Source organism: Mus caroli, unplaced genomic scaffold (assembly GCF_978045245.1).
Source record: "Mus caroli unplaced genomic scaffold, Mus_caroli_1 scaffold_12, whole genome shotgun sequence".
NCBI classification, from domain to species: Eukaryota; Metazoa; Chordata; class Mammalia; order Rodentia; family Muridae; genus Mus; species Mus caroli.
In genome coordinates, this window is record NW_028227267.1 from 12,540,628 (window position 1) to 12,563,047 (window position 22,420).

The 22,420-nt window shown below is 43.7% G+C and overlaps 1 pseudogene; it reads left to right on the plus strand.

Annotated features, from left to right (window-relative positions):
• Positions 1-5,189: 5,189 nt before the first annotated feature.
• On the plus strand, positions 5,190-21,315 carry LOC147001645 (uncharacterized; annotated as a pseudogene).
• Positions 21,316-22,420: the final 1,105 nt, after the last annotated feature.

The window sequence follows — 22,420 nt, forward strand, 5'->3', positions numbered from 1 at the left end:
GGGTCAAGGGACAACTTTGAAGCCTTAGTTCTCTCCTTCCACATTTATGTGCATTTAATGATCTATTTAACTGATATCATTAGGCTTGTGTGGCCCATGCCTTTACCCACTGAGCCATCTCACCAGCCCTATATTGTGCTTTAAAAAAAAAATCTGTCTTTCATTTTAAGATGACATTTAGGTTTTTATTTCTCTTGATATTTAGGTGAGATGAGGACAACAGGAAAATAAGGTCATTTGTAGAATTTACACCTTGAGTTATGAGCTGGAAGTAACAGTGCATGTGGGATGGGCATGGTTACATGCCTGTAGTCTCAGCACCCGTGAAGAAAGAAGAAAAAGGAAAAGCTCCATTGTACTCCATGAAGCACCATAGGAATGGTACTCTCCCACACACCTAAAGCATAGCCATAACTTCATTGTGAGCTCCACAGGAGCTTCATAATGTGGGACTGAGACCAGAGTTCTCCTTCCTTGTGTCAGATGTATTATCAGTACTGAAATGCAATCTGCTTGTGAGCCTCCCTCAAGGGCAGTCCTCACTTTAGAGTCTTTATCAGATTATTTCCGTGGGAAAGTGTTCGTCTCCAGCATGTTCCACTGAAGTCTGGCTGGAAAGGTAGAAACTACTGGTTTTTGTTGTTTGATTGGGAGATACACATGCCTCTATTCTGGGGGACTGCCTTCACCATGGTCTCCAGGGGCTGCATTAGAGGGAAGAAATAGCCCACACTGATGAGCATGGAAAAAAATGGACCGTGGATGCCTGGAGCATGAATGTCAAAACTTATCAAGTACAGAGCGCATTGGGACAGAGTGTTCTAATATATATACATACACACACACACATATATGTATATGTATGTATATATATGTATGTATGTATGTATGTATATATGTATGTATATATATGTATATGTATATGTATATGTATATGTATATGTATATGTATATGTATATGTATATGTATATGTATATGTATATGTATATGTATCTATGTACAGTCATGTATAATATCTCATCCACATGCTCATTTTACAAGGTTTCTTTTTGAAGGGTCTATGTTCTGGCCCTCTTAGTCTAGGTAAGGTTTTATGACAGGTTTAACTGACTCATTTGGTGACTGTGATGCTATGTGACTTCTGAGACTTCAAAGGGCAGTGTGCATATATCTCTCTTTCTATCTCAGAATAAATCTTGGGACACCTGACCTTCGGTGTACAAAGTTCCATTCAATACTGCAAAGCCAGCATGCTAGAACAAATGAGAGCCTGGCCTTGGAGCTGCCGATTCGTAAGAAGCCCTGCAAGTACTCAGAGTCCTGAGTCTCAAACATTAAGGACTACAAATTCCAGTCAGACAAGGAAATCTGGTGGCTACTCGAAAAATCCAGAGCAGACCCTTAGAGGTAGACACCTCCAGGATGCATGCTTTATTCCCTACCCTCACCCCTGAAAAAAGGCAAACAACAACAAAAACCAAACCAAACAACCAAAAAGAAAACAAAACAAAAAAAAACCTCCAAACTAAAGCAAACAAGGTCACTGAGGAGAACCACCCAGCAAAACACTACTAAACATGCAAGAAAGCAAGCTGACACAAATGGGGTCCATATGTGCACCAATGGGAGAATTTATTCAGGCAACTATAAATAAAAGAAATATTTCTAAATAAAAGTGCTTAAAATGTCTAATGAGATGCTGGGCGTGGTGACACATGCCTTTAGTTCTAGCATTTGAGAGGCAGGGGCAGGTGGATATCTGTGAATCAGAGGCCTAATCCTAACCCTAAACCTGTCAAAGAGTGGCAGGTTAGCCAGGGCTATATAGAAAGATCCTGTTGTACATACATGCCCGCCCACCCAAGCCCACACACAGATTTAAAGGTAAATAAAAAACAAAGTATATTTAAAAAGACCTAACAGCTTTTCAAAAGAATGAAATGAAAGTTCTAGAGAGATTAACAGATGAGAAGACAGTGGTTGTATTAAGAAATTAAGAAGCAGGTTAAATGCAGACAGGAGGATTACTACAAGTTTGACGTCAGTCCCATCTCTGTGGAGACTCATAGGCCAACCACCAGAACTACCAGCAAAACCTTACCTCAAAAGGAAAAGAAATCAGCACTGACAACTGAACATAGTGGCAAACAAAATTAGGGAATTGGATAATATATCAGAGAAAATTATCCAAGACTAGCAAAACTCACACAGACACAAACAAAACAAAACAAAACAATACAAACCTTCTCATCATCATCAACAACAACAACAACAATACCAAAGAGGAGAACCGTGACAGAAAAATCGAGATTTGGAGGATAGTATAAAAATCTCTGTGTCAGATCTAGTTATAGAAACTCAAAATAGAGAAAATTGCACGGAACAGGAATGAAGCAAAGTAACAGTTGAATTTAAAACATTTTCAGTCTTCTGTTGAGGGACATCTGGGTTGTTTCAAGCTTCTGGCTATTATAAATAAGGCTGCTATAAACATAGTGGAGCATGTGTTCTTGTTATATGTTGGGGTATCTTTTGGGTACATGCCAAGTAGTGGTATAGCTGGGTCTTCAGGTAGATCTATTTCCAAATTTCTGAGGAATCGCCAGATTGATTTCAGAAGTGGTTTTACCAGCTTTCAGTCCCACCAGCAATGGAGGAGTGTTCCTCTTTCTCCATATCTTCGCCAGCATCTGCTGTCACCTGAATTTTTGATCTTAGCCATTCTGATTGGTGTGAGGTGGAATCTCAGGGTTGTTTTGATTGGCATTTCCCTGATGATTAAGGATGTTGAACATTTTTTCAGGTGCTTCATGGTCATTCAGGATTCTCTGCCATTTGATAGTCCTCAGTTGAGAATTCTCTGTTTAGCTCTGTTCCCCATTTTTAATAGGGTTATTTGGTTCTCTGGAGTTCTTCTTGAGTTCTTTGTATAGATTGGATATTATTAGCCTTTGATAGGATATAGGACTGGTAAACATCTTTCCCCTCTCTGTTGGTTGCCATTTTGTCCCATTGACATTGTCCTTTGCCATACAAAGGTTTGCAATTTTTTGAGGTCCCATTTGCTGATTGATGATATTATTATCTGCAGACACCAAACCCAGACACTATTGCTGATGCCAAGAAGCACTTGCTGACAGGAGTCTGGTATGGCTGTCCCCTGAGAGGCTCTGCCAGCTACAGACCAATACAGATGCAGATACTCATAGGCAACCATCTAACTGAGCATGAGAATACCAGTGAAAGAGCTAGGGGAAGGACCAAAGGAGCTGAAGGGGGTCGCATCCCATGGGAAGAGCAATATCAACTAACTGGACCACCCTGTGCTCCAAGAGACTAAACCATCAACCAAAGAGTATATGTGGAGGGACCCATGGCTCCAGATACATATGTAGCAGAGGATGGCCTTGTTCGGCTTTCGTGGGAGGAGAGGCCCTTGGTCCTGTGCAGGTTTGATGACCTAGTGTAGGGGGATGCTAGAGGAAGGATGTGAGGGGGTGGGGAGTGGGGGGAGCACCCTCATCTAGGCAAAGAGGAGAGGGCAGAAAGAGGGTTGGGTGGGGTTGGTGGTGGAAGGTTAATGGAGAAGGGGGATATCATTTGAAATGTAAACAAATAAAATGATTAATTAAAAATCCACCCCGCAAACCCCAAAAACATTTTCAGATTTAAGGAAGGATTTATATTTCAGGGTAAATGAATATCAATTTCATAAGAACAAACAAACAAACAATCCTAAAACTAAAATCCACTTAGATTCAAACCATTAGTCCAAACACAAAATGAAAATATGAAAACTTATTGGAAAGAAACATAGTGAACTGAGATTAGACATCTCATTGCTTGCCCTAGATGCCAACAGGTTGTTATGAAGGGTTGGTGTTAATCACTTTCCATGTAGAATTCTGTAGACAGTGAAATTATGATTCAGGCATAGGAGGAAATTAAAATACAAGACTCAGAAGCCTTTGGTGAAAGAAACTGAAAAGCACATTCTCACACACACACACACACACACACACACACACACACACACACACACTCCAGTGTCTGTAGAGGTCTGTGAAGCATTGCCCCTCCCTGCATTTTTGTCTCCCACAGCAGAAGTTATATCACTTCCCTCCTCTGTATGAGGGCAAAGCCTTAGGAGGTGGATGGTAATGTGGAAGAGAGGACACACCCAACAATCTCCTAATGTGTACTGTTCCCTGAGAAGGAAACACAGTGAGGGAGAGGGGAAGCAGCTGCAAAGTTTTCCTAGAGCCCTGTAGTCTGATTAATACACACAATGAATGAAAACAGTCAGGCTAAAAGTAGTGCTCTTAGGATGGTCTGATAGTAGTGAGATCAAACTGTATTTTTAGGACATCCTTAAAACACAATGACTTGGAAGAGTTGAAAAACAGAACTCGTTATACTGTGCATTCAGGAGCAAATAGAACACTATTTTATAATACAAGACAGAATTTAATGTGATAAGACAATGGAGATGGTATTCTGTTTCTTGCTTTATGTTTTGAATTTTTTTATGTGTGTGTGTGCCTGCCTGTTTATCTGTGCACCATGTTCATGTAGGTACCTGAGGCCAGAAGAGGGTACTGGATCTTTTGGAACTGGCGTTACAGGTAGCTGTGAGCTGCCCAAGATGGGTCTGGGCACTGAACGTGGGTCCTCAGGAAGAACACTGAGTGTTCTTAGTCACTCAGCCATCTCTCCAGCCCCTCCACCTACAAGGCACCAGTTCCATTTATACAGAATCTGCTATCATAACCAAACCCCTTCCTTAGGTGCACATGGAAGTGAGGACTTCAACAGGAACTGGGGAGATACCAACATTTAGACCATAGAAACAGCTGTATATGTAGACATATTAATGAAGCAATCTGGATTATAACCCTGGCTCTGGGAGTTACACAGGTTCCTGGGGAAGCTGCATTCTTCTTTTCCAGGATACTTAGGTAGCAGGTAAGAGGCCACTGAACAAACTATAGTCACAAACAAAGAAGACCCAACTTTCCAAGGGCCCTTTTAAAGGGAGATTCAGGAATGCAAATCTAGGCAGTCAAGTCATAGAAAGTGAGGGCTGGAAACCATCCAGTGGCTCAGCTCTCTTCACAATCCTTAGGTGACCTTTATAGGTGTAGCTTCAGTGGAATATTAGCCTGGGAAGTTAGTATGACTTGGGAGCATGCTGGATCAAGTAAGTGTTTTGATTTTTCAGTTTCAAAACGTGTGAATGCATCTGTCTATAGACTAAGGGCCAGGAGATGGAGCTGGCAGGAGTCTGAAGTCCATGAGAGAGGAAATGACCCATGCAAATGCAGTCACTGCTCTCTTTGCAACCTGAAGGAAACAGTCTCCACTGCTAGTAAAGAGGATTTCAATTAAGATGATTTAAAAACTTGCTCGTTGCAATTTTTATTTTCTTTTTCCCAGAGAGAAGCAGGAGAGACAGTTGACATTTAAGCCCTCTCTCTGAACTGCCCCTATCCCTAATTTGAGTTGAGTGCTCACAGGTGACCACAGACTGGCTCCTTAGCTGGCTTTCTTTCCAGGAAATCTTTCAGCCATAGAAAATGAACAAAAGCAGGGCTCCCCAGACAGCCCAGCCAGACAGCCCAGCTGCCAGAATAGGTGCTTGGGAGTGGCTCAGGGGTGAGATGCACAGCCTCTCTCTGTTGAAGCCAGGTACTGTCCTGGGCAATTGGTTCCAGGTTCAGCTCCGGAGGCGGCCGCTGGGGGCTACAGGCACCCATGGGGAGGGATGCCAAAAGGAAAGAAAGGTCCTGCTAGCCTATACTCAGGTGAGGCTGCCTCTTTTAGCTGCACCACCGCCAGCTGCCTGTGACCACTCCTTGGCTGCTTTCAGTTCTGTGCCTTAGATGGCCTGGCAGGGGGGTCACATGCATCCCGGGGTGCCTGCCCGGAGGGGTCGCTGGGGAATGGGCCGAGGGCGGGAGAAAAGGGGAGGGAGTCGGAGGCGGAGACTGGAGAGAGAGGGGGCGGATTCTGGGGCTGTGGGAGGCGAGGGCAGCTCGAGGAGCCAAGTACTCGCCACTGCGCCTTGGAGCTGCACTCCTGTGGCTGCCGAGGTGCTAGGGGAGGAAGGGATCGGTGCGGAGGCGGGCGAGCGCGGCGGAAGCCAGAGAGCACTGGAGGGCCTGTGAGTGGCCCGGGCAGGAGCCTGGGCAGCAGCGACTGTGACCCCAGCGAGGGAGGCACAGCCAACAGCGGCAGAGGGCGCCCATGTCCGCGTGCTCAGTCGGTCAGCGGGCGCGGGATGGCGCGATGGAGCCGCAGCACGTGCGCCCCGTGCATGGAGCCCAGAGCCCCGCCTGGGAGGAACCGGTGGGTACCGTGCCCGCGCCCACCCCTCCCGCTTGTCCTTGCTCCCTGCCTCCCTCTCCCCGCCCAGGTTCCGTTCAGGAAGCGGTCCGGGATGAGGTCCCCAGCTGCTTCCCGGCCGGGGCAGCGCTTCCTCCAGCGTCCCGGCTCCTCCTTGCTCGCCGCCTGAAGCGCCTTCGTCCGGTCGACCTCTCGCGACGGTCCTGAGAGGACGGTTTCCGTGCTTCATCCTTTTCTCAGCTTTGCACTTCATTCCCGAGTGTTGCACAGTGGCCCGGGGAGTGGAGGCGACTGGGTTGCGCGGTCAGCGGGTGGCGCCGGGAGGAGATGGGGCTCACCTCTTGACCGCCGCCTGGGGAGGCCGGTGGCTGCCAGAAGTCCAGAGCCACGCCTCCGACTCGGGTGGCCTTGGCCTCCCTGAACTGTTCCCAGGGTCAGGGACCTGGCCTGGGATTCAGCCCCAGCTAACTTCGCTTTCCCCTGGATCTCACAGCACACGCCACGCGCAGATTGAGTCACTTTAGGGGCTCAGAGTGTTGCGTGTTAGAAGATGAGAGTCGGGGTCTTTGGATTTATTCCCTAAACTCCTTTAACTTATTTCTTGCACCTCAAACTGACCGGTGTGTTATCAGTCCATCCCTTCAGGTATTCCTCGCAGGAATCCCCATCCTGCTTCAAACCTTGTAATCTTGAGTGGGCAATGAATTTTGGCTCTGCATACCCAATCTATGTATTTCTTACTCCTTTTTGATTGAAGTTTTGAACCGTCTCAAAAGCCTGGTCTAAAATTTCTGGCTTCATCCATGCTGAGGTGCTGTTCTGATGACATTTTCCCAGGGACTTCCTGAGTCTCCTCAGGTGGGCCCTCTGCCTGTTGAGAGCTTGTAGGTCAGGTGCCAGGCTTGCTTCTCCTTTTCTTACCCTTAGACTTCCAGCCCTTTGCCAGGGTAAGATTCGCTGCCTCCTGCTTCCTAACCTTTCAGGAGTGTCCTTCGACTTTGATCCATCTGCAACTGCATTTGCTTTTGTGAGTTTGCACAATATGTAGCCCATCTGCTCGTGTTCTATTGCGATCATTATTAGGGAGTAAGCTATTCTTGGTTAAAAATACAATTCAGTCTTGACATTTAAGATCATTGGGAATTAAATCCAGCGACCTGTTTTGAACTTTACTATATAAAATCCTATCAGCTTCCACCACTTACAGTGGGAAGCTCCAATGTTATGTGTAGTGCTTTTTGGGTGCTGAATGTTAGGACTTCACCGCAGTTAGAAAATTAGAGAACCTCTGGCTTTCTTCTCCAAAGTGCTAAGAAACAAAGTGCTTTCTTATTCTCCTAGAAAATCATCAGTACTCATCTCGCCACATGAAAGTTTAAAGCTAAAACCTTCACAGAGATGGGAGATGGAGCAGGAGCAGTGGCTAAATGTTGAACGCTTCAAAACTTGGCCCATGTAAGTGGTAAGGCATTTTATTAATTCAGCAGATATTCTTATCCAACACCTATCGTGTTCTGAGATTGTTGGGTAAGCTGTTAACTCTCAGACAAGCGTTGTCCCCAAGAGCCTTACTTTATAGCTGGAGACTGACATCTATCCATGTATGTGTCATAAAAAGTTCTCCCGAGGGATTTCAATCAGAACTTTGTGTAATGACTACAACATGTAAGGATTTTTCAAATGCTCTATATAACTACTTAAGAAAGTTGGGTTACCTGAACGACTAAAAGAGGAGTGTATTCAAGAGAAAGCAAGAATGCACTAGAGGAAACAGCTTTAAATGTTAAATATTTCTGGCTTGGGGAGCAATGGGGTTGATGATTTAATCTAAATATGTTCTGAAGGAACACTGGGTCTATCCGAATCCGTGTTTATGTTTGGGACAGAACACCACACTGTCGGACAGGCTGGTGTGGGATTTACTCGGTAAGCCAGGCAGGCCTGAAACTGCATGCCCTGCTCTTGCTTCAGCAGAGTACAAGGCATCATCAAATTATTAAAAATCAGAGTCTTTAACTTTGATTCAGGGATCTCAAGAATCTGAACGAAGTAAGTTCTGGTTTCCCTCAAAATGAATCAATATGACTGTCATGCGGTATGCTATACTTAGAACATTAATTGAGAGGGAGAGAGAGAGAGAGAGAGAGAGAGAGAGAGAGAGAGAGAGAGAGAGATCAGATCTAAACAGTAAAATCACAGCTTTCTTGAAGCCCAGACTGTGTGTGCTCAGAGACTCTCATTTTTCAAGTCCTGTGTGTCCCCTCTCCTCATTGCTTCCTAGTAGGTGGCATAGAACAAGCAGGTGGTACATGCTCTGGCAAACACAGCTAGAGCCCCAGCTCCATGCCTTTCCCATCAAGATACATTTATCCTCTGAGCCAAAATAAATCCTTCCTCTCTTAAAACAAAATGAAACAACAGCAAAGAAAGCAAACCTGTTTTCACTGGGATTCCAGTTCTGTGGTTGTTTTTTTTTAAACGTTCTTAAAATTTAAATATAGGCAATTTAATATTTTACCATACAAACTTGACTAAATGGGATTACTGTGTTATTATGGCATGTGGCAACATGCATGCAAGAATTTGGTGTTTCCCTCTCTCTCTCCCTCTCTTCCATCTATGATCTATTTTTCAGTGAACACAGTTTGAGTTTCAAGAAGATTGGATCTTGTAACAAAGGGTATATTTTAATGTTTGAAGCTATATGTGACCACATTGACTAACAGCCCACATGTGGTCTAGGCTTCACAAGAGAAGGACAGTAAAAGAGCCACTAGCTAGAATCAGAGTACCTTCTGCCCTGCTTTCTATTGGAGGTAGGGACCAAAGAAAATATTGGGACACAAGTTGAAGTAGGGGAGAGAAAGGAGGTGAGGGGAATGCCTGACCTGGTTCTGCCTGCGTTTAATTTCAGCGCTTGGGAGTATGGCTGACACAAGTAGATATCTGTGAGTTCAAGGCCCTGTAGGCTCTTCCTGGGTGTGCTTCGAAGCATCACTACTTGAGGCAGGTGTTCCTTCTGCATCCATATTTGTCCTGATCTAAGTTTTCAGGCGTATTTTATTTCACATTAATATGAGTAGGGAAATTTTGAGAAAGAAATGAAACATTCCTGGGTAAATTTTTGAAAATAAACAATCAGTTCCCCATGGGGGAATTAGTAATGAGTTTCCAACCAATCTGTTGGAGGTCTTTGGAAGGAGGAGGTACTGAAAGGATTAACACTTCAGTGTTAGGAGTGGTTCCTGGAAAGTGCAGCATGACTTGTGAGGAGAGCTACTTAGCATGGTTGCAGTGTCAGTTCCCCATGACATCAGCAGTTCCTTCCCTAGACATTCTTTTGTATCCTGGAGAGGCCTGGCATGGTTTGAGATGTCACCAGTGTTGTGGCAACACCAACTACTCTTGGACCACTTTATGCACTGCTTTCCTAATCACCCATAGATATGTTGGCCAGAGCAAGAATGCTACTTAGGAGAAAAAATGAACACAAGTGAGAGGAAGAAAGATGACCCTTGACCCTCAGACTAAAGCATTAAGAAATAAATGGTCCTTGAAAATGCACCACCATAAGTATTGGTGAGAAGATGGGAAAATTTCTGAAGGAGACCACAGTCTGTTTCTGGGTCTTCAGGAATTGGGACTCAGTAGTTAGTCTCTCTGGGAAGCTTCTGGCCTTGCCTGCTTGTCATGGATCCTGAATTTGCCAATGATCCCAGGACATTAGTTTTTCCCAGATCAATGAAGTTTTAAGGCCAAAGCTGTTGTCCTGGGAGTTTCAGGCTTCTGCTCTTACTGGGGAAATGGGTTTGAATGGGACAAAAGTGAAAGCAGCAGCAGGCAGAGGTCTGAATGAGATGTCAGCACCTCAGGGCTGGGCATCACTGTCCTTTACTCCAGGGACTCCATTAGGTGAACTGTCTGTCCAGTTCTCCTAAGGAGAGAAATTGGCTTCCCAGGGATGACCTTTCATTTCTTAGACATCAGAGAAAAATGTCTCTGATCAGTGTTCCCTGAAAGTTGCCCATATAAGTAGCAGGTGTGAGTATCAATTTGTTCTCTGGTCTAGCCACTAGACTGTCAAAATAGTGAGCCCGGGTAGAGAGTGGTGCTTTCTTGCCAACTCTGGGCACACTGGGCTCTCACTCAGTTGACTTGGTGAGTCTGGGAACGTGTTGTGCTCCTGCACTGTCTCTCTATCTATAGTCATGTTTCTAGAGTCACCTGACAGGAGATATAGGCATCTCCACACCATCTTTGTGCTTGTGGACTATGATAATTTTCTGATGGTTTCTGTAACCACAGGCTTATGGACAGTACTGCCTTTTTAAATCATATGCAGCTATGAATAAGCCTGAGGATCCTGTCCTAGGTCACGTGATGCATGAGATGAGTAAAACAAAATAGGTATGACTGGGTCACAGGCATTCCTGTTTTGTCAAATGTCTGTATAGGACCCAGTGTTCTGTCAATACTCTGTGACTTGTCAGTATGCATATTCACTTGTGTTCATCTACCCATAGGGGCTGCTGGGGTACCACCATCATCCCCAACACTCCTGTTCAGAAGATGGGGGAGGAAAGGAGAGAGCCTAACCACTGCGCCCATGACCTATGGGAAAAATGAGCTACAAGATCACCTGATCTTCATCAGTGAGAAAGCTTTGCACAAGAGGTATTCGTTCATTCTGTCAAACACCACGGTCAATTTCTTGGGTCTATGGTATGGCCTACAATTTATTCTTATTAAATTTTATGGTATTGGGAGACTGTAACTCCAGGGTGTCACTGTGCCGAACCTTTTCTCCCTAAACATTCTCAGAGGCTGAACTTGAAATCTGAGCAGGAGTGAGCTGCGGACATGGGCTATTTTATTTCTTTTATATGAAAATGAAAGCCTACAACTCAGGGATTGAAGAGGATGTGATGTCTCATCATGTATTAATAGAGGCATTGACATGTGACAGTTTGAGTGAGAAATTAGCTGCTGTGAGGTTTGTTTGATTGTTTGCTTGCTTGAGTTCTTTGTTTGTTTGCTTGTTTGTTTGTTTGCAAAGCTTTGTAATTGTCTGGCAGGTGTTGCATGCTGAAGCTTGCTATATCACCAGGAAAGCTTGGTCCCATTTGGTCCATCCTGATACATGATGGAAGGTCTTGGGCTCATTAATACTCTTCTCAGGTTTTGGGCCTCTTAAACAGAATGTCCTCTGCATTTCCTCTGGATTCTATTTCAATTGTAGTCTCTCATTCTCCCTGCAACACACCCTGAGTCTGTGTGCATGCATGTGTGTGTGTGTGTCTCCCTCTATATTCTGGCCATAAGGGTATGTGGTGGGACCTGAGGAATTGTCTGCTTTACAGTCTGCTGACAATGCCAATGCTTAGGACTAGAAACCATACTTTAAGGAACAATGCACTTGCATTATGTGTTCAACTTGATGAAATATCTGTGGTGAATTCACCATGACCTCCTTATGCTGGGTCATTCTCCCAGAAATATCGATTATTTATTTTTCAAAATTCATAGGACTAGGCCAAGGATCAAGAGTCCGTGTTCTGAAAAAAGAAGGGATAAATGTCCTCTCAGTTTCTGGTATACCCACAGCCGTGCCATAAACTATTGAGAGTTTAGAGACCTAGTCTGTCCTTCCAGGCACAGATTCAGCAAACCCAGCATCAGAACACAGAAGCTAGAGATGATAATGCCAAAGGGACAGCATCCTGAACTTATAGACAATTAAAATTGAGGTTTCATCTCAACTCAGGCCATTGCACTCCCTGCCCTACCTCCTGAGTCTGATATTTGCTGTGAGAACAGTATCATGGTACAACCTGCAACCTCCTCATTGCTCAATGTCACAATTCAGGAGAAGTAATGGCTATGAGGCTACAATGTAGTAATGTACAGTCCAGGATGACCTTTGCTCTCTGATGCCCATTTAAATTGTCTGGTTGTATTTGAGAACAGGAGCATGTGCAAGATAATGTTTTGAAGATGGGACAGCAAGTTTACTATTTATACTTGCCCTGTAGTTGATCCCCTATGTTTCAAAGAAAAGGGAGTTTCCCTTGTAAAAGATAGGATTGTAAACCAGAGATTTTGTGAAACACATGGATATATATGGAAAGAATGCCCACTATCAAGGAATGCACAGTTTGAAAATATTATCCAGGTTTTATACAATTAAATATATAGGAGAATGACATTTGCCTCTGTGAGACAAGAAAACCTTGGGAAATTGGAGTGTATGTCACAGGAATTGACTCAGGTGGTATACTTATTTTTATGAAAAATCTACAACATCCACAGTCCCTAGAGGTTTGGATGCTAACAAAAATCTCTTAAGCATGTCAGAGTCCTAACCAACATTCCCCATCAAAAGCACATGACTTCTAATGAAGCACTTTGAATTCTCTAGCTTTGGAAGGAGATGTTGCCAAAGGGTATCCCATGGGTCCATGAGGGGCTCCAGGAAAGGCACCGCAGAAAAGGACCAGGTTGGGGAGAACGAGTTAGCAGGTAGGTCATGGCAGTTCCTAGTGACATCATCAGTAATGCCTTCCTTGGACAATCTCTTGTATCTAGGAGAGAACTAGAAACTTCTGTGATGTCATCTCTGTGTTGTGGTAACAGCAACTGCCTGTGAGTCATCCCTTCGTTGCTCTGGGTTCAGCAACAGGGATGTTTTCCTGGCTGTTCAGGCTATGTCAGAAAGAGAATGGAGATGAAGGAGAGACCAGACCAACACAGAAGGAAGAGGAAATCCTCTCTCTTAAAAAAGGAAGAAGGAAATCATTCTGGAGAAGGCACAGTGAGTCCTAGGCAGAGTTGGGGAACTTCCTGGTAGATTTAGGCTTGAGCTGGGCCTTCCAGGAGTAGGTCTTACAAGCTGAAGCCTTGGACTTTGTCAATGTCAGACAAAGAGTCAAGAATTTCTGATGATTCGTTTGACAGAGCCAGGAATTGACAAACCTGCAGCTACTTTTCTGGGAGCTATTTAATTTCATTGTGAGTGACAAAGAATGCCAGGAGTGGGCACTATGAGAATAACAGTGTGTTATTCCTTTCATGGAAGGGAGTTGAAGCACTTCATCTTCCAGATTACTGTAGGTTACATGAGTCTCTGAAGAAAAGAACAGAGAAGGATGCTCCCCTGGTCATGTCATGTGGTGAGGTCTCAGACACTTTGGATTTGAAGACACACGATTAATTAGGGCTTAATAGTGCTAAGCACGATGAACTTCAGAATTTCCCTGCATCACATCTGATATGACCTGACAATGTTCCCCGTATCTTTATTTCTGAGGCATCTTATAGATTTCAGGGCAAGGGGGCCTGTAATAGGGAGTGTGGCATATGTCTGATAATGATGGTTAGGAAGAAGAACATAGCTTGGCAAACTAGCTGGAAGAGAGCTTTTCTGCTCTTTTAGGGATTCACCCTGTCTTTACCTTTTCTCTCTGTCTTAGTCAGGGTTTCTATTCCTGCACAAACATCATGACCAAGAAGCAAGTTGGGGAGGAAAGGGTTTATTCGGCTTACACTTCCATACTGCTGTTCATCACCAAAGGAAGTCAGGACTGGAACTCAAGCAGGTCAGAAAGCAGGAGCCGATGCAGAGGCCATGGAGGGATGTTCTTTACTGGCTTGCCTCCTCTGACTTGCTCAGCCTACTCGCTTATAGAACCGAGACTACCAGCCCAGGGATGGTCCCACCCACAAGGGGCCTTTCCCCCTTGATCACTAATTGAGAAAATGCCTTACAGCTAGATCTCATGGAGGCATCTCCTCAACTGAAGCTCCTTTCTCTGTGATAACTCCAGCTGTGTCAAGTTGACACAAAAATAGCCAGTACAATTGACCCCTTGTCAACTTGACACACAAACACATCACTAGTAAGCCTCAACCCTTACATTCTTATTCATCCCCAAGATCTAAATAACTTTAAAAGTCCCACAGTCTTTACATATTCTTAAAATTTCAATCTCTTTAAAATATCCATCTCTTTTAAAATCCAAAGTCTTTTTACAATTAAAAGTCTCTTAACTGTGGGCTCCACTAAAACAGTTTCTTCCTTCAAGAGGGAAAATATCAGGGCACAGTCACAATCAAAGCAAAACTCAATCTCCAACTGTCCAACGTCTGGGATCCAACTCACGATCTTCTGGGCTCCTCCAAGGGCTTGGGGTCACTTCTCCAGCCATGCCCTTTGTAGCACACACGTCGTCCTCTGGGCTCCAGATGCCTGTACTCCACTGCTGCTGCTGCTCTTGGTGGTCATCTCATGGTACTGGCATCTCCAAAACACTGCGTGACCCCTTCAGTCCTGGGCCTTCAATTACAACTGTGGCTGCACCTTCACCAATGGCCTTCCATGGCCTCTCACAGTGCCGAGCCTCCGCTACTCTGCGTGACCCCTTCATGCCTTCAAAACCAGTACCACCTGGGTGACCCTTACACATTACCAAGTCCCGCTGCAGAAGGAGTACAACCTTGCCTATCTCTGGAACACAGCCTCTTTGTGCTTTCAGAAAACACTTCCCAGAAGATGTCACCTCAATGATGCTGGTCTCTTCTTAATCACCGCTAATTTCTTAGCTCCAGCTAACCAGCATCAATAGTCCCAGTAATGCAAAGTTTTTGCTTTAGTAGTTCTGGTATCTTGTTAATCACAGCTGATTCTTCAGCCCCAGCTAACCAGAACTACAAAATCTTCACAATGAAAACAGCAATGGCCCTGAAGAGAGTCTTTAATTTTCCCTCTGAAATTTCACAAACCAGGCCTCCATCTTCTGCACTGTTCTCAGCATTATCTTCCAAGCTCCTACACAACATCTGACAGAGCTCTTAACAACCAATGGATCTTCAAGCCCAAAGTTCCAAAGTCCTTCCACAGTCCTCCCCACAACATGGTCAGGTTGTCACAGGAATACCCCACTCCCAGTACCAATTTGTCTTAGTCAGGGTTTCTATTCCTGCACAAACATCATGACCAAGAAGCAAGTTGGGGAGGAAAGGGTTTATTCGGCTTACACTTCCATACTGCTGTTCATCACCAAAGGAAGTCAGGACTGGAACTCAAGCAGGTCAGAAAGCAGGAGCCGATGCAGAGGCCATGGAGGGATGTTATTTACTGGCTTGCCTCCTCTGGCTTGCTCAGCCTACTCTCTTATAGAACCGAGACTACCAGCCCAGGGATGGTCCCACCCACAAGGGGCCTTTCCCCCTTGATCACTAATTGAGAAAATGCCTTACAGCTAGATCTCATGGAGGCATCTCCTCAACTGAAGCTCCTTTCTCTGTGATAACTCCAGCTGTGTCAAGTTGACACAAAAATAGCCAGTACACTCTCCCTCAATCTTCTCCTTGGGACTCAGAATGGTCTCCCCTGCCCCTGGGCCATCAAGTATGCAAATTCATTTTTGTTTTTCATTCTCCAGGGTCTGCTTCATCTGAAAATTCCAACATCACTAATCAGACATCAAATATAAATGAAGTAGAAGAACTGAAATTGTATATGAGGAAGATCAGCAATGACATGGAGGAAATGTGTGGAGTCCTGGAACTTTACAAGTGTGAAGATTTGAACTACAGGTAGTAATTATGCCCAGTACCCTGTTGACTGTATTGTGCCATCTGTTAACCCAATTTCCTTCCATGAATGGAGTGTGTTATCTCCCATCATTCCATTAAGTAGCCCTGACAGGTGTTTCATTGTTGGATAAACAAGGTGCTGTGTGTTTATTATCATCTTCTTTTGTACTTGACCTTGGGGTGCTTGCAATCTGATTCTTGTTGTAAAGAGCTGAAAGGACCTGCTCACACTTGCTGCCTCTCATTGTGTGAATGCAATGCCTGCAGGCTATCATGGCTTTACTCTGATATTGTTCATTATATTCTGAGAGATGGCACCTCCCTGGATTTATTTGGCATTCTAATTGTGTCTGTTTGTGTGAATGTAGTTGTGTGTGTTTTGTTCAGGACTGGGGCTCTGGGACCTTTGATGGTGTCTGAGGACTTGTGTGATGCACAGTTTGCAGGTCCAGATAGTGTTGAGTCCATAGAGGCCCAAAGTGATCACCAGGGAAGTTTGCTCCTGGTGTTTCCTTGCTGTCACACAAGAATCCCCTGGGGGAGGAGGTGTGATAAAGCCTTTGTCCTGTAAATACTAGTGGAGTCCTCTGGGAATTCCCATAACAACAGGAACCAAACAAAGGAATGAGAATCCCTACCTTAAAAATAAGAGGAAAGCCATTACACATATCTACTGGACCCATGCCTGTGGCACATTGTAGTGGAAAATTTTCATAGAAGTAGTCTATTCCTTCATGCTTGCCCTGGAAGCTCTTGAAGGTCAGCTACCTCCATTTGGTCCCCTGGCTCTGCTGTCCTCTGCCCAGGATAGTAAGTTTAATTAGCATCAAGTGGACCCAGTTTGAATGAGCCAGGATGTGGCATGCACTTGGCTTGGGTAGCCTGTTTGCACATGATTATTGAATCCTTAATTCAGCAGATTATTTGCTTCTTGGGCCATGCCCTAACACAGGATGAACACTGAATTCAACATCATTAAATCACAACATGAGAAGACAATGGTGGATATGGAGAAAATGACCAAGTCCATAAAGGGTTCCATGGACTACTCCAAGGAACTGATCGAGGATAATTATTCTTACAGGTGAGTCAGTTGCACAACTGAGACCTCCACAACTAGGCAGGGAATGCTTCTGTCCTTTTAGGACTTTGAACAAAACCAAGGGCTCTGGATCCATGCTATGTGTTTTTCATCCAGGAACCCTGAACCTCTAGTATTCTGACCGCAGATTAAAAGATGTAGGATTCCTGACAAAAATGGAACTCAGAGGGGTAAGCCCTCTACCTGCTGAAGGATTTTTTGGTACCACAGACCTATAATCAACCATGAGGAACATTTCCTCTTCTGTGATGTATAGGGAGCACTCTTGGTGTCAGGGTTTTCAGAAGTTTGTTGAGTCCTGTGGAATATGGCTGGTATCTTGATTTCACTTGCCTCTGTTTGGTGCTGCTATGTATAGTGTGGACTCTTCTGGGGCTGTCTGGGGATCAGGGCCCTTGCAGGGATCATGGGACTTGGAGGAGGGGTAAGCAAATGGAATCTGGCTGGGAATCATCCAATTTTGCTTTGTGGATCAGCATCAAGGAGCAACACCTCTTTTGTGAGTGCACTCAACTCAATGAAAAAGTAAGGATATTACTGAATGAGAACAGAAAGCTGCTGGTGGAGCAGGCTGGAACACAAGTGTCCTGTGGGGAAGAAAAGAGGTTCTGTGAGGAGGCCAGCAAGAACATCTGTGTCCCAAGTGCCAAGGAGCAGCAGGTAGGAACATATATATCAGAGGCTGATTGCCCTCATGTATAACCATAAACATAGACAATCCAATGTAACAGTCCAACAACTTCTCCAGGCACTCACCTATGTCTCCTCCAAGTGTTTGTTTATGTGATCATCTACAGGCCTCTCTGTGGAGGGAGCCTGGTTCAGGAAACTGCAAGTTTGGCACAATAGATACCTCATTGTTTTCTGCTCAATTATGATTTTATGTGAATAAGTCTGTGTGTGCTTGTGTGTGTGTCTGTGTCTGTGACTGTGTGTCTGTGTGTTTCTTTTTGTGTATACATGGTTTTCCTGACTTGTGTCTCTCTCGGTGTGTTGGGAGGCCTTTCAATGACATCTGGATTGTCCACTATTTCTCTATATTACTTCTTTGAGCCTTGGACTCTCAATAAACGTGACATTTCCTGTTTTGTTCTGTCCAGTAGTCTTGGCATCTCTTGTCCACTATCAGGAGGTATTCCGTCTCTTATTTATTTCAACAAACTGATAAACAATACAGCTATTTTAAAAATAAGTTTTAGATTTCTTTACTTTCCCTGCATAGAGTTATCTCCCTGGGAGATATCGGTTTGTCTTATTGGCTCCACCATGAACATGCACAGAATCCTACAGCTCATTCCTCTGCTAACATGGTTTTTGCTAACTATATCGTGGGCATGGCTTTGTTTCAGGATAGATTCCCCCTCATAATTGGCACAGCACTGCATTTAAGAAATGTCACAGCATGTCATTTCATCAGCTTTCTTCTGACTGATATTGAGGAAGATTTAAGATCACATGAACTGTAATAGGTTCAAAAGTTCCTGGGTAGTGACCAAAAGTCACTGTCTTCCTCTGATGCTACCAAGGATCCTGTGTAGGTATAGTGAAGCAATACCTACACAGAGAGTCAACATGGGGCTTGTTGGAGGCTTTTCTTAGGAATCTCTTTCTTGGGAATTTGGTACTGGGTTGTCCAGGTTATCTGTGCAGAGCTTGTAACTTCCTTGTAGGACCAGCAAGTATCTGGATAAAAAAGTTTCTGAAGAGGAGTTAATTACAGATGAGGGCAGCAAAGACTGCCTGAGTCTAAGAACCTTATACATATACACATCAGAGGTCCTAGAAGGTGCTCATGCAACAGGAAATATGCTGGGCGAGAGTAACATTTTCATTGATTTGTGTTTGTGTGTCTCTGTGTGTGTATTGTGTGGTGTGTATGTTTGTGTGTCTTGTGTGTGGTGTGTGTGTTTGTCTGTGTGTGTTTGGACCACTTGGGACTGAGCTTGTTTATACTAAAGTTGTGTGTTTGTGTAATACTAGGTAATCTTGTGTTTGTGATATGGGTGCTTGTATATACAAATGTGTGTGTTTGTTTGTGTGTTTGCGTGTATGATTGTTCATAAATGCAGCTGTGTGTGTCTCTAGAGACCAAATAATGAGAAATGCACTCTGAGGTTTTAGTTTGCACCTATGAAATATCAAATACAGCAGTCCAATTATTCTGCATGCTCAACTAACTCCCAAATAAAAAGAACACAAAAATTATTTTAGGGTCAGATTTTTAACTGACTAGAGACAAAACTATTAATTCTCATTGAAATCTTTAGAGCATATAAAAGGGATATGCTATATGGAGGGAAGGAGGAGGTTGCTGTATAAAATATACGTGTTTATGTCCCTTTTCTGCTCTTGGTGAATTGCGAAGGACCACCTGAAGGTCACGTGGCTCAATGTGTCTTCTAAGCATTCCAGGTTGTTTTCCTCATTTCTTGCCACCATTACATTTCCTGCTACATCTGCTCAGTAAAGCTTTGCCTTGTAGTTTGTCTTGGATTTTACTCATTGAGAGATTGAGTTGCTTGGAGCTGAACTTGCATCCAGCAGAATTCCCATAGCTGTGGAGCAAAACCAGGCCTGTTTCAGGAGCCCATTGAGGGTCTAGATAATCTAAAGTCCTCACGCTATCTTATCTGTGTAGCATTCAGCATGGCTTTTCTTCAAAATCATTTTCTCAGAGTTAAAATCAGGCTCAGTGGAGTTTGGGAGAAATGAGGACCTTCAGACAGTTCTGGTAGTATAAAATTAGGTATGTTTGTTGGAAGCCATGTTCATAAAGTGGGAAAGAAGTCCTCTTTGACCCAGTGCTTCCAGAACAAGGAGGAGATATCCACAGAGTCTATGGTGCTCAGGGTTGTAGTGGTCCTCAGAGCAGCCCTGAAGGAGAGGCTATCCTGATGTCCATCTGCTGAAGAACAGAAAGATACTGTGTGGTGTAGCCTTTCCATGAACTCAGTGTGAGATAATCCATGCAAGCATGTGTCCTTCAACTAGTCAGCCATATCTTACTCAAAATAGACCTGACACAATCACATTCTGGGGAGAAAATGGTTCGTTTGGATCCTAGTTATAGATAGTTCACATTACTCTGGGCTCATACCATTGGACACCAAGTCAGTCAGGTGATGGAAAAGGGAGATCCTATTGGAAGAAACTCTTTTTTTGGGACAAGTCTGAAACAGTGAACAAGAACAAGAGGCTGGTCCACCACCAACATGTGACCCTAGGCTGGGAAACAAACCTATTCTACACAGCCTTAGGAACTTACTGAGTTAGATTTGATAATAGGACAAGTACCCTGAATCCCAGACCGGTTTAGGAGTGGAAAGCATATCACTGACTGAGCTGCCTATATGCTATGCCCAGTAAGTACCTTTCCCATTCAAGATTTGCTTCTTTTAGGCCTCCAAAGTATCCTGGGAGATTTTTATATTAGTATTAACTGGGAAATTAAATATGTCACAGTAATACAACATGCTTGTATTGCAAAACACAAATATTATGTGTGTTTGAGGGTATGCCCTTCAATAGACATAGATGTACAGGGGTGTTGTTCTGTTTCTCCATGACCATCACTTTTAAGGTTCATTACCTAGCCTTGTGAATATATTTATTTAGCAAACTTTTATAGGTTCTAGGATCTATGAAGGACCCATGTGTTTTGTGTTGTATGGTTTCTATGGTTATTTGCAGATAGAGGAATTGACAAGAGGAACCCTGTGAGGTTCCTGCACTGGAGAAAAACTCATAGCCTTCACTTCAGTTTAGTGCATGCTCCCACCCCATAAGGATCCACATGGTTTTCTAGGTTGCACACATCTCTCTTGAACTCACATTCAGACATTGCTACAATGTTATTACTCAATATAATAAATATGCACAACTGGGGAAATGTGGTGTTTTTTAAAACTCCAGTATAATGTGTAGTTGACAGTTCAGTTTCTAGCAGCTTTTAAATGGTGAGAAACAATTTCAAGCTCAGGTGCTCTATGACAATTGGGATGCACGGAATGATCTCAGCTGATAGGTCATGTTGCTTTGTCCAGCTAAATAGAGCTGTTCTGGGAGGGACAGCTGAATTGACACATGCTTACCAGGCCTTTGTTTCTTCCTTCCCTAAGTGTGAAATACTCCAACAGACACGGGAACATGGCACAGACCACGATCTCCCTCAAAGAGAAGTGCTGGAGGAGGAGCACTGAGAGTGTACCAAAAAACACCACTATTGCCTCTCATCCCTAATAACCATGGCTGTAATGGGCTATATACTCTTCCTTTATTTTGGTTTCTTTGGTATGAACAGGCCTTAATTTCATCTAGCCTCTGGCCCAGGAAGAGTGCACATTTAAAAGGACTTAGAGAAGTGCTGAGACACATCAACTGCTACTGGGCATCCATGAAGACTCTGAGTGCAAATTTATCTTTTCCTGATGGGTCATCATGAATAATTACATGGAGATCAGTCAACCAAATTGTATAAACTGGGACCCAATTCTACAACATCAGTTCTGTTTTGACTTGGGAGGCCATATCCTTCAGACCCACACTCTAAAAGGAGAGTGTTGCTTAAATTTCTCCTGCAAAGATTGCTACCTCCAGGAATTGCTTTTCTATTCAATTACCAAACAGCCACAGGCTGTAAGTCTGTGCTACAAAATGTGCAGACAAAAATTTTGTGTTACACAATTTTTATGGTTTGATTTTGATTTGAGTTTTGATTAGTTTACTTATTTGGTTTTTCATGTTTTCATTCAAAGTTTTGTTATATATTGGTTGTTTATTTGTTCTTGTAATTAATTTGATATTTTGATAAGGCTATACATAGTACATATTGACTGTCAGCTTTGAGTTACAATTGAGTTCATTGCATTTATTCTTATGATTAATACAGTAATCTCCAACTCTTCACTCTTAAGAACCTTATTATTCAGGGGTGATCATGAAATCCCACAGATATTAGTCCCAGATGGATCTCTGCATTCTTCATGGGACTTGGGCCCCATAGTTTCTTCCCAGACAGACTGAACTACAAAGTCCATCATACATTCATTGTGGAGAGTGTGTCAAACTCTCTGGATAGGACTTAATGTTGGAAAACTTACCCATGCTGCATCCTTGTTGTGAAATATTTAGCTACTGTGAAAATAATGTGGATGACGGTGTTGAACACACTAATGGCAAATACATCAGTATTTCTGTAATAGCTCTCACTAAGTCAAAGCAGAGTCTAAGGGAATAAAAAGCTGTCAGAAAACACAACAGTGTATGCTTCTGCTTTCCTTCAAATATACAGTCACTGGTAACTGCAAGTAGAGATAATAAATTCCAACATTTTGGGGGGACAGGTTTCTGTGGGGGTTCTTCAACGTTCATTTTATTAC